The sequence below is a fragment of the Dermochelys coriacea genome, chromosome 2, assembly GCF_009764565.3.
Source record: "Dermochelys coriacea isolate rDerCor1 chromosome 2, rDerCor1.pri.v4, whole genome shotgun sequence".
Classification (NCBI taxonomy): Eukaryota; Metazoa; Chordata; order Testudines; family Dermochelyidae; genus Dermochelys; species Dermochelys coriacea.
The window spans coordinates 4,595,666-4,608,825 of NC_050069.1; the positions used below are offsets into that span (position 1 = coordinate 4,595,666).

General features: G+C 45.2%; 1 long non-coding RNA gene across 1 annotated transcript; it reads right to left on the minus strand.

The window, feature by feature from the left end:
- Positions 1-279: 279 nt before the first annotated feature.
- On the minus strand, positions 280-6,710 carry LOC122458415. The gene is made up of 3 exons (XR_006278464.1): positions 6,699-6,710; positions 5,325-5,327; positions 280-477 (listed from the first exon to the last, which is right to left on the minus strand). It is a non-coding gene; the product is annotated as an uncharacterized LOC122458415 (long non-coding RNA).
- Between the last annotated feature and the right edge of the window lie 6,450 nt (positions 6,711-13,160).

Here is a 13,160-nt window from a genome sequence, read left to right on the forward strand (position 1 = left end):
GTTTTACCTCTCAGCCAAAAGATGTCCCTTCCTGGAGCACAGCACTCTCTGGGAGTTGGTCATTCAGTACTGACTCACTGCGAGGATTTCCACCAACTTCACTTCTCCGTGCAGCACCTGGGGTTTTCTGCAGCAACCCCTCCTCCAAGTACTGACTGGGTTTTTCCTGATTAACGTGCACAGCAACACTGGGAAGTGAGGGAGGAAGCAGAGAGAAGAGGGCAGGAATGAATCTAGGAAACCTGGAAAGCCTCTTACCCCTAATTAAAGGGCACTTAGGCTATGTCTACACTATGGACCTTACAGCAGTACAGCTATGCCACTACAGGTATGCCGCTGTAAGGTCTTCCATGTAGCCGCTCTTTGCTGGCGGGAGACAGCTCTCCTGCCGTCATAATTAAAGCACCCCCAACGAGCGGCGTTAGCTATGTCAGCAGGAGGAGCTCTCTTGCTGACACAGCGGTGTCCACACAAGCACTTTCGTTGATGAAACTTATGTCTGTCAGGGGGGTGTTTTTTTCATATCCCAACCAACAAAAGTTTTACCGACAAAAATGCTAGTGTAGACATAGCCTTAATGTCAAGCAGCTCAGCAAAAAAGAACCCTCTATGCAAAGCAGCTTATTGGTCTGAATATAGCAGGTGTGGTCTTGGGAGATAAAACACTTCACAAGAATTCTTCTCTGTCCCAGGTTGAATGCTGCACTGTGGTTGCTGCTAGCACCTGTCACTCATATTTAACATCTCCATTAATGAGTTGGAAGAAAAAGTCAAAAGCATGTTCATGAAATTCTATGATGAAAGCAAATGAGGAGGAGTTGCAAATGTTGGTGAGGACAGAAGTTGGGACTGAATGACAGTCATAATCTTTGGGACACCCAGCACATGGGGTTGCATCCCTGACCATCTTGGCTAATAGCCACTGATGGACCCTATCCTCCATGAACTTATCTTATTCTTTTTTGAACCCACTTATACTTTTGGCCTTCACAACATCCCTTGGCAACGAGTTCCACAGGCTGTCTGTGCGTTGTGTGAAAAAATACTTCCTTCTGTTTGTTTTAAACCTGCTGCCTGTTAATTTAATTGGGTGACCCCTAGTTCTTGTGTTATGTGAAAGGGTAAACAATACTTCTTTATTCACTTTCTCCACCCCATTTATGATTATATAGCCCCCTGTCATATCTCCCATTAGTCGTCTCTTTTCCAAGCTGAACAGTCCCAGACTTTTGAATCTCTCTTCATATGGATACTGCTTCATACCTTTAATTATTCTTGTTGCCTTTCTCTGTACCTTTCCCACTTCTAATATCTCTTTTTTTGCAATGGGGCAACCAGAACTGCATGCAGTATTCAAGGTGTAGATGTAGCATGGATTTATATAGTGATATTATGATATTTCATGTCTTATTACCTATCCCTTTCTTAATGGTTCCTAACTTTCTCTTTTCAGAGTAGCAGCCGTGTTAGTCTGTATTCGCAAAAAGAAAAGGAGTACTTGTGGCACCTTAGAGACTAACAAATTTATTTGAGCATAAGCATCCGATGAAGTGAGCTGTAGCTCACGAAAGCTTATGCTCAAATAAATTTGTTAGTCTCTAAGGTGCCACAAGTACTCCTTAACTTTCTCTTAGCTTTTTTGACTGCCCCTGCACATCGATCAGATGTTTTCAGAGAACTCTCAACAATTATTCCATTTAGACCTCATTATTTTGTATGTATAGTTGGGATTATGTTTTCCAGTGTGCATTACTTTGCATTTATCATCATTGGATTTCATCTGCAATTTTATTGACCAGTTACTCAGTTTTGTGAGATCCCTTTGCAACTCTTCGCAGTCTGCTTCAGACTAACCTATCTTGTGTAATTTTGTATCACCTGCAAACTTTGTCAGCTCACTGTTTATCCCTTTCTCCAAATCATTTATGAATATGTTGAACAGCACTGGTTCCAGTACAGGACACTGGGGGACACTGCTATTTACTTCTCTACATTCTGAAAACTGATCATTTATTCCTATCCTTTGTTTTCTGTCTTTTAACCAGTTACTGATCCAAGAGAGGACCTTCCCTCTTACCCCATGACTGCTTACTTTGCTTAACAGCCTTTGGTAAGGGCTTTGGCAAAGGTTTCTAAAAGTCCAAGTACACTATACTCACTGGATCACCCTTGTCCACATGTTTGTTGCCCCCCTCAAAGAATTCTGATAGATAGGAAATCATGCCTTACCATTTATAAAAGCCATGTTGACACTTCCCCCAACAAATCATTTTCATCTATGACAGGTTTCAGAGTAGCAGCCGTGTTAGTCTGTATCCGCAAAAAGAAAAGGAGTACTTGTGGCACCTTAGAGACTAACAAAATTATTTGAGCATAAGCTTTCGTGAGCTACAGCTCACTTCATTGGATGCATGCAGTGGAAAATACAGTGGGGAGATCTGATAATTCTGTTCTTTACTATAGTTTCAACCAATTTGCCTGGTATGGAGGTTAGCCTTACCAGCCTGTAATTGCCATGATTGCCTCTGGAGCCTGTTTTAAAAATTGCTGTCACATTAGTTACCCTCCAGTCATTTGATATAGAAGCTGATTTAAGTGTTAGGTTACAAACCACAATTAGTAGTTCTGCATTTTCATATCTGAGTTCCTTCAGAACTCTTGGATGAATACCATCTTGTCCTGGTGACTTATTACAGTTTAATTTGTTCCAATATCTCCTCTAATGACATCTCAATCCGGGACAGTTCCTCAGATTTATTACCTAAAAAGACTGGTGAAGGTGTGGGAATCAAACTCACATTCTCTGCAGTGTAGACTGATGCAAAGAATTCATTTAGGTTCTCCACAATGGCCTTTTCTTCCTTGAGTGCTCCTTTAGCATCTTGATCATCCAGTGGCCTCATGGATTGTTTGCAGCCTTCCTACTTCTGATGTACTTTAAAAAAACATCTGCTGCTAGTTTTTGTCCTTTGCTAGTTGCACTTCAAATTCTTTTTTGGTTTGCCTATTATACTTTTACATTTGACTTGCCAGAGTTTATGATCCTTTCTATTTTCCTCAGTAGGATTTGACTTCCAATTTTTAAAAGATCTCTTTTTGACTCTAACCGCCTCTTTTAATCTGTTGTTTAGCCATGATGTCATTTTCTGGTCCTCTTACTATTTTTGTTTTTTTTAATTTGGGGTATACATTTAATTTGAACCTCTATTATGGTGTTTTACAGAAGTTTCCATATAGCATGCAGGCATTTCACTCCTATGACTGTTCCTTTTAATTTCTCCTCATTTTTGTGTAGATCCCCCTTTTGAAGTTAAATGCTTTGGTGATTGGTTTCTTTGGTATTTCCCCCCCCCCTACAAGTAAGTTAACTTTAATTACATTATAGTCACTATTACTGAGCTGTCCAGCTATATTCACCTCTTGGACCAGATCCTGTGTGCCACTTAGGACTAAATCAAGAATTGCCTCTCCCACTGTGGTTTCCAGGACTAGCTGCTTCAAGAAGCAGTTGTCACGTTGCCTGGTATGGGACACAGCTCAGAGCACCAATCTCAGGTCAGACTGCCAGGAAACAGGGTTTGTTCCCCAAACTGGTGGTACTTCTCTCATAAAATTTCACCATGTCAATAACAAATAAGTGCTTCCAAAACACTATATTAATTATTATGAAGCCACAGACAGTCCCCTTCAAGCCCTCTAGCCCCTCATTGACAAACCAGACTTTTGTGATAAATTATTTTTAAAACCAATAATCACATATATTAGGTTCTTCCAGTAATAAAGAACCAGACACATAACCAAGGTCAAAATATACTTCAGATCTTACGCAAAAACCACACTCGTAGCCAACCCTTTAGTAACTAAAACTAATTAATTTTTTATTAATATATAAAAAGGAAGAGCATTATTAAGAGGAGAGGCATTTCCAGTAGGGATAACGAGGTTTTAGTACCATTATACAAGGCACTGGTGAGACCTCACCTAGAATACTGTGGGCAGTTCTGGTCTCCCATGTTTAAAAAGGATGAATTCAAACTGGAGCAGGTACAGAGAAGGTTCTACTAGGATGATCCGAGGAATGGAAAACTTGTCTTATGAAAGGAGACTTAAGGAGCTTGGCTTGGTTACCCTAACTAAAAGAAGGTTGAGAGGAGATATGATTGCTCTCTATAAATATATCAGAGGGATAAATACAGGAGAGGGAGAGGAATTATTTAAGCTCAGCACCAACGAAGACACAAGAACAAATGGGTATAAACTGGCCACCAGGAAGTTTAGACTTGAAATTAGATGAAGGTTTCTAACCATCAGAGGAGTGAAGTTTTGGAATAGCCTTCCAAGGGAAGCAGTGAGGACAAAAGATCTATCTGGTTTTAAGATTCTACTCGATAAGTTTATGGAGGAGATGGTATGATGGGATAATGTGATTTTGGTAAGTAATTGATCTTTAAATATTCAGGGTAAATAGGCCAAATCCCCTGAGATGGGATATTAGATGGATGGGATCTGAGTTACTATAGAAAATTCTTTCCTGGGTATCTGGCTGGTGAATCTTGCCCATATGCTCAGGGTTTAGCTGATCGCCATATTTGGGGTCGGGAAGGAATTTTCCTCCAGGGCAGATTGGAGAGGCCCTGGAGGTTTTTCGCCTTCCTCTGTAGCATGGGGCACGGGTCACTTGAGGGAGGCTTCTCTGCTCCTTGAAGTCTTTAAACCACGATTTGAGGACTTCAATAGCTCAGACATAGGTGAGGTTTTTCGTAGGAGTGGGTGGGTGAGATTCTGTGGCCTGCGCTGTGCAGGGGGTCGGACTAGATGATCAGAATGGTCCCTTCTGACCTTAGTATCTATGAATCTAAGAGGTTAAAATGAATCACGTCCATTACAGCTGATGTCAAAAAAAGAAAAGGAGTACTTGTGGCACCTTAGAGACTAACAAATTTATTTGAGCATAAGCTTTCATGAGCTACAGCTCACTTCATTGGATGCTGATGTCAGAGTCTGTAGATCAGGATGATAGCAGTGTGGTTCAATCTGCCAATTTGTAATAAATCTCTGGTTCATCCAAAAGATTGGAGTCCAAATGCTAGCTTAGATGTTGGAGTCCTTCTATGAATTTTTCAGGGCATCCCAAGTAATTTCTTGAGGATCGGTGTCCAATGGCTCAAACTTTCCCTGTTAAAGTTCAGCAGATCAGAGATGGCAGGATCCTGCCGGAGGTTTTTCTTTTATAGCTGAAACAGACTGTCAAGTGTTTTGAGCACAGCATGTGTCTGAGGATTCCTCATTGTTGAGCCCACAACAACCCACCCTTTGAAGTTAACATTCTATTTTCTCCTGACCTATGTATACACATACCTATGCATAATCCAACTACACTGATTTACATAAGGCAATTGCTGGTCATTCATTATAACAGGGACAGATAAGCTGAAGACAATATAGGTAATATTCATTAGATTCATGCAGGATATGCACATCTTTGATCTTAAGGTTAATTAGAAAAAAGAAAAGCTTTCGTGAGCTACAGCTCACTTCATCGGATGCATTTAAGGATAATTAGAGTTACAGGATATAGACAAAAAGAAAAGGAGTACTTGTGGCACCTTAGAGACTAACAAATTTAATTGGAAAAACTTCCAGTTTCCACCAAATGCATCCGATGAAGTGAGCTGTAGCTCACGAAAGCTTATGCTCTAATAAATTTGTTAGTCCCTAAGGTGCCACAAGTACTCCTTTTCTTTTTGAGGATATAGACAGACATAAACATACACAGAGTTCTTCCTCCATTTCTTATCAAGGCAAATTAATGGGCCTAGCCTATTAACCCCTTTTAGCATCTCTTTGAATCCCACTCACAAGTGAATTGGCCCGATTACAATTGCAATGCCTCTTGTCAAGCCTTTAAGGTTCATACACAGGTTATTTGGCCTGTTGATCCTAACTTGACTGCTGGTTTGCCAGCATCACAGCAGTTATTCATGGTGTCTAGAAATTTTATATCTGCATGCCATCCCAAGGTGACATTTTCCCAGTCAATATGGGGATAATTGAAATGACCCCATTATAATTGGGTTTTCTGTTTTTAAGCCTATCTAATCTCCCTGAGCATTTTGCAGTCAGTATTATTTTCCCACTGCTATACTCTTATTATTCAAGCACAGACTTTCTATCCATAGTGAGTCTACTGTATCATTTGATTCATTTAAAATTTTTACCATATTTGACTCTATGCTTTCTTTCATATATAGGGCAACCCCCTCCCTCCCCACAGTTCAACCTACTCTGTCACTCATATATTTTGTACTGTGGTATTACTGCGTCCCATTGATTATCATCATTCCACCAAGTTTCTGTGATGCCTATTATATCAATATCCTCATTTAATATAAGGCAATCAAGCTCACCCATCTTACTATTTTCTTGCATTTGTATATAAGTATTTATAAAATTTGTCAATATTTAGCTGTCTGCCTTCATGTGATATATGGGACTCTCTTTTGTGTGACCATTTCTCTTCAGTTCCTACCTGTACTTTATCAATTTCTATCCTCTCCTCTTTACTAGGATATAGAGTATCCCCGTTTATAAATCCTCACCTAAGAGATGTGTCTGTCTGAATCATGTGCTCCTCTGCACCAGCCAGTTTTCCCCCAGCCCTAACTTTAAAATCTCCTCTCTGACCTTTTAAATTTTACATGCCAGCAATATGGTTTTGTTTTGTTTAGGTGGAGTCCATCCTTCCTGTATAGGCTCCTACTTTCCCAAAAGGTTCGTCAGTACCTAATAAATCTAAACCCCTCTTTAGAACACCATTGTCTCATCCATGCATTGAGACCCTGCAGTTCTGCTTGTCTTACTGACTCTGCAGGTGGAATTGAAAGTATTTCAGAGAATGCTACCATGGAGGTCCTGGCCTTAAACTCTTACCTAGCAGTCTAAATTTGGCCTCCAAGTCCTCTCTCCTACCTTTCCCTATGACAAGGGTACCTACGTGTACCATGACCACCAGCTTCTTCCCAGCACTGTACATAAATACATAGGCGCCAGCTTCCTCTGGCCCTGGAGGGTGCTCAACCCCTTTCTCTGCCCCCAAATCTTCCCCATATACTGCCCCTTGCAACAAATAGGCCTCTCTTTACTGAGGTACTCTGCAGAGATGTGAATGTGCGTGGGTTTCAATTCCTCCCCTCTTCTTTACCTCCTTTTCGGCCCTGTTTTCAAAGAAGCCCCCATTCCCCCATCAGCCTAGGACAGACATTCCCTTGCTCCTTTCCCCGGCACCTCTCCTTGTGACTTTGCAGGAGTTGGCTATCCCAGGCCTCCCTGCATGTCCTTCACACTGCAATGCCCACTTAAGAGAACATTAGGCCACATTTGACCTCTGGTTTGGGGTACCTCAGGTTTTGGGAGTCCCCCTAAAACACCCTGCACCACACTTGGAGATGTACTGAGCACTGAGAGGTGCACTTGAAGTCAGTGGGAGCTTGGGTGTTCAGCACCTCTGTAAGTCAGGGTCCAGGTGTCTCAAGTTGCTCATCCCAAAACTGAGACACCCAAAATCAGTGACCACCTTTGAAAATTAGGGCTCTGGACCTCTCCCGGCAGTCATTAACAAAGAAACTGTTCTGATGGTCTGACCCTCAGATAATCAGTGGCCCTTGAGAACATATCTCTGGTGTGACAGCGTAGGGCCGGATGGCTACAGGAGAGTAATAGAAGGCAGATATATTAGCCCCATGTTAAGTAGGTCCCTTTTCTCTGGAACAATCAGGAACCTTCTGGAGAAAATTAAGGCAGACTAATCAGGGCACCTGGGTTTAAAAAGGAGCTCACTTCAGTTTGTGGTGCACGTGTGAGGAGCGGAGAGCAAGAGGCACTAAGAGCTGAGAGTGAGAACGCGGACTGTTGGAGGACTGAGGAGTACAAGCATTATCAGACACCAGGAGGAAGGTCCCATGGTGAGAATAAAGAAGGTGTTGGGAGGAGGCCATGGGGAAGTAGCCCAGGGAGTTGTAGCTGTCACACAGCTGTTCCAGGAGGCTCTCTAGATAGCTGCATTCCACAGGGCTCTGGGCTGGAACCTGGAGTAGAGGGTGGGTCTGGGTTCCCCCCAAAACCTCCCAACTTGGGGTCAGACACAGGAGTCGTCGAACTGGACTGTGGGTTCAGAAAAACGGCCAAGTTGAGGGCTGCCGTGAAGCTCCGAGGCAAGCAAATCTGCCAATAAGTGCAAGACCCATCAAGGTAGAGGAGGAACTTTGTCACAACTGGTGTTTGCAGTGGGATTTGGTGTACACAGCGCGGCGGAAAAAGGAGGGTGTTTGGAAAAAAAGAAGGGGTTGTTTTTTTTTTCATCACAATGGAGGAGGTAGTGCAGGCACTGATACAAGCCACGGCTGCCCAGCAGGAGGCTACTCGTGTCCAGGCAGCCACCCAACAGGAGGCAGTGTGGCTGCAGCAAGATACTAATAGCCTGCTGATGGACCAGGCTGCTCAAGACCAGGCTATGTTGCGGGAACTGGTAAACTAGGTAAAGGCCCTTACAGAGCTGAACTGCAGCCATGATGGGACGCAGATCAAGCGGGCCAGCAATTGGCGGCAGAAAATGATGCGGGAGGATGATGTAGAGGCATACCTCCTGGCCTTGGAGAGGACAGCCCTGCGGGAGGCTTGGCCCTGAGATCAGTGGTCTGGCCTCCTCGCTCCATTCCTGTGTGGGGAGGCCCAGAAGGCCTACTATGATCTGCCTGAAGAGGCTGCGGCAGACTACCCCCAGCTTAAGGCAGAGATCCTGGCCAGATTTGGGGTAACACTGCAGTGCAGGCCCAGCAATATCATGAGTGGAGGTATCAGGAAAACAAAACCTCGCGGTCCCAATTATACGACCTCATCCATCTCGTACAAAAGTGGTTATGAACTGAGTCCCAGAGTCCGGAGCAGATACTAGAGGTTTTTGTCAGAGACCGGTGCATGAGAGGACTACCGCCAGACCTTCGCGCCTGGGTAAGCCAGAACGAACCCTCCATCTACGACGAGGTTGTCGCGCTGATAGAAAGGTGAAAGACGGCAAGGGAGCTGACCCGACCAGTTAAGGAAGAAGCACCCCGGGTTAAACTAGCAGCACCAAGCCCTAGAGCTCGGGTGACTGGGCCACCAGGAGAGCCCAGGTGGAAAAAGAGAGGGGCTGAAGGCCCAGCAGAAGCCATAAAGAGTCGGAGCACTGAGGGGGAAGAGGATTGTGATATTAGACTGCCCAAACCAAGAGACCAGGGAACACCTAGGGCTCCATACAAATGTTATGCCTGCGGGGAGTGGGGACACATAGCTGCACAGTGTCCCAATGCTGAGGAGCTTATGCAGTGTAACCTGGGGAATTGGGCAGACCCATGCTCCCTAATCCACCGCGTGGGGGTCTCACTAACCCCACATATGTACACCAGACCAGTGAAGCTAAATGGGGTAGAGCTCACAGCACTGGTTGATTCGGGGAGAGCTATACGCTTGTCTCGGGGAAGCTCTGAAGCGTAGTCAGCTGCTGTGGGCTAAGCGTACGGGGATAATATGCGTCCATGGGACAGTTGGTTATTACCCCACCATCCCAGTAAAAATCGAGATTCAGGGGAACACTACTGAGGTAGCAGCAGGTGTAGTCCCTAAACTCCCATACCCATTGCTCATAGGGAGGGACTTCCCAGGGTTTGAAGACTTACTCCCGGTAGGGGTATTGGAGAAAGGGGGAAGCCCTGAGAGTAGTGAGGCATCCACAGTAGACTGTCAACCCCCAACCTTCTCTGAAATATCCCCAGATTTGTTCTCCACTTCCAGACAGGGTAGAAAGAGGAAAAGGAAAAGAAGGGCAGCTAAGGCCTTCCTTGGGAACCCGAATACTGGCCCAAAGCCAGAGGGTGGCTCTCGTAGGTAGGCGGACCCGAGCAGCTGAAAAGAAGGCCACCCAGGAGGGAGAAGCACCCGAGTCTGACCCATGACTCCAGACTAATGCCTCTGAACCAGCAGAGGCAACAGAGACTGGCCCCCTAGACCTCGGGCAGATTAGCCCCGGGAGAGGAAATTTTGGACAGGACCAGGCTGAAGACCCAAGGTACGACAACATTAGGAAGGAGGTGACCAAAAGTGATGGGGTCCCCGTGGAAGGGAAAACCCAGGGACCAGGACCCTACTTCATAATGAAGAAGAATCTCTTATATTGGGTTGCACCAGTACAGGGGCAGAAGGTACAGCAGATCCTAGTACCTGAGAAACACCAGAATGCTGTATTAAGTCTGGCCCATAGTCATCTTTTTGGGGGGCATTTGGGGGTAGAGAAGACCCTGGCACGGGTCCTGCGACAGTTCTTCTGGCCCAGAGTACATGAAGAAGTGTGGAGGTACTGTGCGTCCTGCCCGGAGTGTCAGCTGCAAAGTCCCCATCCCCACTTGAGGGCACCTTTAGTACCCCTTCCCATCACAGAGGTCCCCTTCCAGTGAATAGCCATGGACCTAGTGGGACCCCCTGGAGAAAACAGCCTGGGGCCACCAATATATACTTGTCGTTCTGGATTATGCTACACGCTACCCAGAAGCTGTCCCCCTGCGGAACACGGCCTCTAAAATGATAGCTAAAGAGTTGGTGGGGATCTTTGCCCGAGTGGGGCTACCAAAGGAGATATTAACAGACCAAGGTACCCCACTTATGTCGAAGCTAATGAAGGACCTCTGTACACTGCTCCATATACATACCCTGAGAACTTCAGTCTATCATCCGCAGACCGCTGGGCTGCTAGAAAGGTTTAACCGAACCCTCAAGGCGATGATAAGGAAAGTGGTAAGTCGGGACGGGAAGGATTAGGACACTCTACTACCCTACCTTATGTTTGCAACCCGGGAGGTACCTCAGGCCTCAACCGGGTTTCCCCCTTTGAATTATTATACGGCCGCCACCCCCGTGGCATACTAGATATCGCAAAAGAAATCTGGGAAGAGGAACCCAATGAGGGGAGAAATATAACTGACCACGTGTTGCAGATGCGAGAACAGAGAGCCCGGGCCACCCCTACTGGTCGGGAACATTTGGAAAAGGTGCAGGAAGCCCAGCGAACCCATTACAATTGCCAGGCAAAAGTCCGACAGTCCCAGCCAGGGGATCGGGTGATGGTGTTGGTACCCGCGGGCAGAAAGCAAGCTTTTGGCCCAAAGGCAGGGGCCCTATGAGGTGGTTGAACCCATGGGGGAAGTAACCTACAAGGTGCAGCAGCCAGGACACCAGAAACAAGAACAAATTTATCACATTAACCTCTTAAAGCCTTGGCACCAACGAGAGGCGTGTGTAGTGGCCTGTCATAAATATAAAGGGAAGGGTAACCACCTTTCTGTATACAGAACTATAAAATCCCTCCTGGCCAGAGGTAAAACCCTTTCACCTGTAAAGGGTTAAGAAGCTAGGATAACCTCGCTGGCACCTGACCACAATGACCAATGAGCAGACAAGTTACTTTCAAACCTGGAGGGGGTGAAACAAAGGGTCTGTCTGTCTGTGTGATGCTTTTGTCAGGAACAGATCAGGAATGCTCTTCATAACTCCTCAGAACTTCTGTTAAGTTAGTAAGTAATCTAGCTAGAAATGCGTTAGATTTCCTTTTGTTGAATGGCTGGTAAAATAGGTTGTGCTGAATGGAATGTATATTCCTATTTTTGTGTCTTTTATGTAACTTAAGCTTTTGCCTAGAGGGATTCTTTATGTTTTGAATCTGATTACCCTGTAAGGTATTTACCATCCTGATTTTACAGAGGTGATTCTTTTACTTTTCTTCAATTAAAATTCTTCTTTTAAGAACCTGATTGCTTTTTCATTGTTCTTAAGATCCAAGGGTTTGGGTCTGTGTTCACCTATGCAAATTGGTGAGGATTTTTATCAAGCTTTTCCCAGGAAAGGGAGTGTAGGGCTTGGGGGGATATTTTGGGGGGAAGACATCTCCAAGTGGGCTCTTTCCCTGTTCTTTGTTTAACATGCTTGGTGGTGGCAGCATAGGGTTCAAGGACAAGGAAAGTTTGTACCTTGAGGAAGTTTTAAAACCTAAGCTGGTAAGAAAAAGCTTAGGGGGTCTTTCATGCAGGTCCCCACATCTGTACCCTAGAGTTCAGAGTGGGGAAGGAACCTTGACATGGCCCAAGAGACCCTGATCCAGGGAAATAACATGCAGGAGCAGATCAGGATATCCACTGATTTGACACTAAACCAGAAGAAGGAGGTAACTGAGATGATCAACCGATACCAGGACGTGTTTTCAACCAAACCAGGTCGGACCACCAAAGCCTATCACCAATTGGACTGTGGGTTCAGAAAAATGGCCAAGCTGAGGGCTGCCGTGAAGCTCCCAGGCGAGCAAATCTGCCAATACGCGCAAAACCCACCAAGGTAGAGGAGGAACTTTATCACACTGGACATTGTGACGGTAACCCCATTCACTGTGACTTGCTCCTGGCTCTAGAACTCTCGCATGGCTCCATCCCATCCCACCTCCTTCCTGCAGCTGCTTTACTGTAAGGGGCCAATGAGCCGGCTGGGGCTTCCCCCGGTGGGATTCATGTTTCAGAGGGGCGATCCAGCACACGTTCAGCGTTGGACGCTCCTATTCACAGCTAGACAAGGTTCGTCATTTAATTTTAATGGCAATGAGTCTCTTCCAAGCCACGGGGTTCCCCAAAGTAGCCATTGATGGTCTTATGGATGAGACCTCCACTCCGGAGAATGTACTGAACGGGCTAGGGAAGAATATTATCATGAGTAACTTTGGGTAAGAGCATTGAGTCCTGGCCCATGAGGGGTTAACTTTGGGAACATGGCCTAGAAGTTGTCCCTATTGACTTTATGAAGAATTGATGGAAATACTTATATTTTAAAAACTCCTAAAGGCTGGCACAGAAAAAAAAGGGCAGAAATCCAGATAATAAAGTACATCTCAGCCCCCTCCCTCCATCTCGGGCCAGTTAACGTTAGACAGGACAATATGCACTAGAATGTCTAGGATAGGAGCGGTCTGGCCCCTTGAGGGTGGGAAGGATTCAGTGGAATCCGGTACGTATTTTCCATCTCTGATTTAGACATTATTGGTTCAGGGAGCAGAGATCTTATATGAGTTCATCTCCTTGCTCAGCTTTCTC